The sequence below is a fragment of the Tachypleus tridentatus genome, chromosome 8 (assembly GCF_004210375.1).
Source record: "Tachypleus tridentatus isolate NWPU-2018 chromosome 8, ASM421037v1, whole genome shotgun sequence".
Taxonomy (NCBI): Eukaryota; Metazoa; Arthropoda; class Merostomata; order Xiphosura; family Limulidae; genus Tachypleus; species Tachypleus tridentatus.
In genome coordinates, this window is record NC_134832.1 from 55145198 (window position 1) to 55151297 (window position 6100).

Sequence of the window (6100 nt, forward strand, 5' to 3'; positions counted from 1 at the left end):
ATTGTGATTAACAGAAGTACCACTGTTTTAATAATATAAGTATGTGTGGAGAAGTTGGAGCTAGAACATTGTGATTAACACAAGTACCACTGTTTTATTAATATAAGTATGTGTGGAGAAGTTGGAGCTAGAACATTGTGATTAACACAAGTACCACTGTTTTAATAATATAAGTATGTGTGGGAAAGTTGGAACTAGAACATTGTGATTAACACAAGTACCACTGTTTTAATAATATAAGGATGTGTGGAGGAGTTGGAACTAGAACATTGTGATTAACACAAGTACCACTGTTTTAATAATATAAGTATGTGTGGAGAAGTTGGAACTAGAACATTGTGATTAACACAAGTACTACTGTTTTAATAATATAACTATGTGTGGAGAAGTTGGAACTAGAACATTGTGATTAACACAACTATCACTGTTTTTGTAATATACGTATTTGTGTAGTAGTGGAAACTACATCATTGAGATTATCACAAGTAGCACTGTTTTAATAATATACGTTTTTGTATACTCGGCAAAATGCTACGTATTATATTTACATAATGTACCAATTGTAGTAAACCAACAATACAAAACTGTTTCTTGACATGTCGGTTTACAAAGGTTTTGGGTGAGGTTCTTGAAAGTTCTGTTGGCAACAATACTGGAAGATGCACTAGTAGTTACATGCATTTCTAAATATATATTTAAATAAAACAAACATTGATATTGAAATAAATATACATTGGTAAACCTGTTAATATTTCCTCGTTAGAGAAATAAAAATTGACATTAGAAAATATGTAACTAAGATATTATATATATACTTATACAGTGTGAATAATTCATTAAATATAATACAACTAAATAAAGTTATACAACTTGAATAATTATAGCAGTATACAACACAACCAACACAAATAACCTTATGATCATAATAGGACATAACACGTGAAAGTACGCCAATATAAATGCCATCTATTTTGCTGAAGACCCAACACAGTCAACAATTACACGACTAGAAGGTACTTTACAAGTTGGGATAAGGTTCGAAAGAGAAAAGGTAATTTTTGGGTAATATTTTCTAACCAAGTGACAGGTATGGCAACATTTGCAAAAACTGAGAAAGACCTTGCCTCACGTTGGCCAAACGAAATGTCTCATAATCTTGTCACATGTCTTGTTGAGATCTAAATGACCTCCCATGGGGAGTTCATGGACAACTTTTAATGTTTTAGCATGATGTACTTTGGAAACAACTATTTGGTAAATTATAGCCCAACTTCCAAAAAGGCACATCTGGTGGTTTCCATTTCTTCATGATCACACCATTTATAAAAACGTAACCGTTTGGATCTTCATCCAGTGCATCTTTTATTGGTGCATATTTAAATAATGAAGAAATCTGAGGAACCTATTCTCAGTTCTTAACTTTTATCAAACGGCACATCATGAGGTGAACCAGATCCTTTACGTCCATGATTGCCACTTGCCAAGAAACTGCCAGTAAGACAGTTATTCACAAGATCCCTGTCAGATCCGAAACATGTTTGAGAAAAATATGTAATATTGTCCTCTGATCGTGTGTCTATTATTTGATTTTGGCTTAATTTCTTAAACCATCAGGGACACACCTCTGGATTTTTCTCAACAATAACATCATTCTTAGATAAAATAGTGATCGGCTCGCTAATCAGTTTTGGCCCATCAACAACTCTTCCAGTAGTCAAATCGTTTCCGAACAACCCTTAATTGGCAGAGTAGGTCTTAGTCCAACCACAAAATGGTCCTGAAACTAGGTGTGATGTTAAACAAACGTTATGAAGAGGAACATTAACAAAGCCACTCTTAGTACCCTGAGTAATAACAGAATTACCAATAACAAAACCTGAATCTAAATGCAGTTTACCTTCTAACAACAATGAATGAGTAGCCCCAGTATCATGGAAAATACAATAGGTATGATATTAGCAGTATCATTTGTCAAAGACACAGAACCAACAGACACAAAATGTCTAAATTTTCCTATGACTACATCAGTCTTTTTATCAGTGACCAAATAAACAACATCAGGTGATTTGGTGAAACTATATGTTAACATGAACTCATCGGTTGTTGCCTCCTTTTCTATTATTTCTTTCAAACACCAACAATCGGACACAACAGATCGAGGTTTTAAAAAAATGGCAGACAGTTCTTGATGATTTTGATGAATGTTTATCCTGGTTCTCACAAGATTTCAAATTAGATAAGTTGGATTTTTTTTAGGAGAGTCCTCAACTTTAGCGGATTTGACAGGTACTGTTTTTTTTGCTGAGATGGCAGGAGTTTCTATTCATGAAAATTTGTTTTACCTGTTAAAGTGTAATCACTGGATGGAGCAAGTGGTTCTTTTCATCCAAGTTAGTCTTGAGATCATCATTTGGATTAGATGTGAATTTCGTGAAATTGTTGCCAATATGTTTCGAATTACACCGTCGATCAAAATAAACATCTTTCTCGTGAGAGAATTCTATATAAATTTGAATATCTTGCTTTCCATAACCTCGAAACTTTTAGCGATAAGCCTCGTTATTAACTCGTATGCTTTGAAAATAGCTGCTTTAACTTCATCATAGTTGGTAAAAACTTCCTGAGCGAGAGAGTTCTGCATAAGCATCTTGTGCTTTGTAACAATAAAGACTGTTTACCGGTGGGACATTCTATTGTTAGGGCAACCTTCTTAAAATATTTGAAATATTTATCAACTTCATTCTCATAAAATGGTGGTATTTTAGTATATCGATTGAATACAAGGTTGTTATATTAGCTTGGTCTGTTTGAGGTGACTCTAATTTCTATTTCTTGCAACCTAATTTTTTTTTCGGCCTCGAGACGTTTACTTTCTTTTTCATCTTCGATAAGAGATTGTTCAAACTCGATTTGTTTAAGTTTTAACTGGATTTCTAACTTTTCTTTTTCACTCATCTCTTGGCTAGTGGAGAAACTGGAGAATTCCCATAATGCTTCCTGCATGAGGAAGCATTGACTGATGTTTCAATAATACGTTTTTTACTTTATTTTATCTCTTTGTTTTCTTAACCTATAATTCTAAAACTTTGGCAATTTTCAGCAATTCACCTTTGTTATACCTTTCGTTTTGTTCAAAGGAGTGTAATTTAGGTAATCCTTGAGATTAGACATGATCTAATCTTGTTGGCATAATAAATATAAATCGAATTATGATTACATTTGAATTTAGGACGAATTTGATCTCTGATTAAGATCCTGGACAATCCCCCAATTTATTATTTTTACGTATTATAATTTGTCCCGGACGAATCTTCGATTTATTGTTACGTATTACGAATTCAAACAGACTGAGCTGCGTTCAATTGTACTTTAGAAATTAACGAAACGTCCATATCTATCAGATTTATGATATTTGCCAACAAGATTGATGCAAACAGTTTTCTCTCTTAAACAAATATATTTTAATATACAAACAACAATACAATTTATGATAATGGTTATTAGAAATAGTTATTACAAATGGTAACTTATACAGAAAAGGTTTACAAATTTACAAACAATAATGAGTGTTCTATCTAATATGAAACTGAATGTTTTATCGACGGTTCACGATGAACGAATTACTTTCACGTTGATACACAGGTACACGTCACTTTTAAGGAAGCTAGCTAGCTTCTTCATATGTAACTTTTTCACCTGAAGTTAAACAGTATTTTCGTAAAAATACTTGTGACAAAAGCTAATTCACTGAATTTAAATTGTTTGTAATGTTCGAAATCTACAAACATTCTTGGTCAAATATCTGTAATTTTCCGATTAATAAGCCTTTATCTCAGTTATAGCTTAGGAGATTTAAATTATACTACCTGTAATAAACCAATAATATTAAGACTTTCTTAGGCGAGGTTCTCGAAAGTTCAGTATTCAAAGATACACCAGTGCTTTCGTAAAACATACATTGTTTTACAGTCGAGAATCTTCTACAAATTTAGAGAATAGACGGGACTTCTGCAGCATATATTTAACAATATCAGTCACATGCATTTCTAGATATATATTTAACTTCAGCAAACACTGATGTTAATAGACATTAGCAAATCCGTTACAACGCGTACACGTGTAGTAGATGAAACTAGAATATTGTGATTAACACAGCTAGCATTATTTGAATAATATATCTATATGTTTAGTAGATCTCCAGAGCACTGGTTATTTTTGTGTTTTGAAAAGTTAATAATCATTAAATATTTATCGTATTTATCCATTGTTAATGATGTTAAAATCCTAGTGGATCTTCCTCATTCAACTTATCCACAACTCATGAGCTTGAGAAATCTAGGTTCTAAATCTTCTACCATCCTATCTGTCAGGGAGAAAAAAAACTACATTTAGGACCTGCATGGGCAGGTGGTTAAGGCGCTTAACTCGTAATCTGATGGTCGCAGGTTAGAATCCCCATCACACAAAACATGCTCGCCCTTTCACCAGTGAGGGCATTCTAATCCCACTATTCGTTGGAAAAATAGTAAACCATGAGTTGGTGGTGGGTGGTGATGCCTAGTTCCTTTCCCTCTTGTCTCACACTACTAAATTAGGAACGACTAGCCCTAGTGTAGCTCTACGCGAAATTCAAAAAAACAAACAATGTTATTGATTTTGTATAAGTTATTCTTTTTACCAGTTTAGAACAAATACCAGATTGTTTTCTTTGTATTCGAATGGTTTGGTTTATTTAAAATTTTGTGCAAACCTACACGAAGATTATCTGGATTAACTGGTCCTAATTTAGCAGTGATAGACTACTAGGAAAGCAGCTATTCAAAATCACCCACCGCCAACTCTTAGCTACTCTGTTACCGACGGATAGTAAGATTGACCGTAACATTATTATGCCTCCACGGATGAAACGATGAAGAATACTCGAATCTGCTACCCCGAAGTTGTGAATCGAACGCCCTAACCACCGGGTTTTAAGTTCGAACTTCAATGTGTATCGTAACGTTATCAGTACTTTAAATTATATTTAAACTTTATTTATCAATGAATATAACTGTTCTGAATATATGTGTATATTATGTTATTAGAAGCAAACTCAAGGCTTTTAATACGACATAAATTTAATAAAGATGTATTAATGTAAAGTTATTATCCAATAAAGAGTACAGAAAGATGGCTTATGGGAGTATTCAAGATTGATATAAAATATCACCCTATGACATAATATTCAAGAATAGAAAAAATAATAGGATATAATTTCATTATTTTATTGTTTTTTTTTTAATTTAACGCAAAGCTACACGAGGACTATCTGCGCTAGCCGTCCCTAATTTTGCAGTGTAAGACTGGAGGGAAGGCAGCTAGTCATCACCACCCACCGCCAACTCTTAGGCTACTTACTCTTTTACCAACAAATAGTGGTATTGACAGTCACATTATAACGTTCCCACGACTGAAAGGGCGATCATCTTTGGTGTGACGGGGATTCGAGCCTGCGACTCTCGGATTACGAGTCGAGTACTTAAACCACCTGGCCATGCCGGGGCCTTTATTTTTATTAAATTAGAAAATATAAGGATATGCTAAGTACGCTCCGTAATAAAAATGATAAGTTAGTGTGTACAATTTAAAATATTCTATATTTTTCATCACTGACTACAGTTATAAGTATTTTTGAGAGAAAGTGAACAATAATATGTTAACAACACTATATGTGGTATATCCAGTGTTGACTCGGCCTCTCGTCCAGTTTGGGATACGACAGATACGGTAGTGGTGTAGGTGTTATTCATATAATCAATTCCACCCAAACCAACTGTTAATTAAGTGAAGTGTAATTAATATCAACGTTTGTAAGGTTTTAATGTTGAAATACTTGAATTAGAGATAGACATACATTTGTTAATTGTTTTTCCGACTGTCTTGGTTTTTTAGCGATTTTAGGTTAAATTTTAAAATATTTTAATTTCATTGTCTTATCTGTTGTCTAAACACGATAGTGTTAAGTTTTCACCTTCTAACTGCATGTTTATTATTGTTACCACCATATAGAGTAAACATTTTACCTTTTGTATGTGCCCGTGTCATAAAAAAAAAAACGATT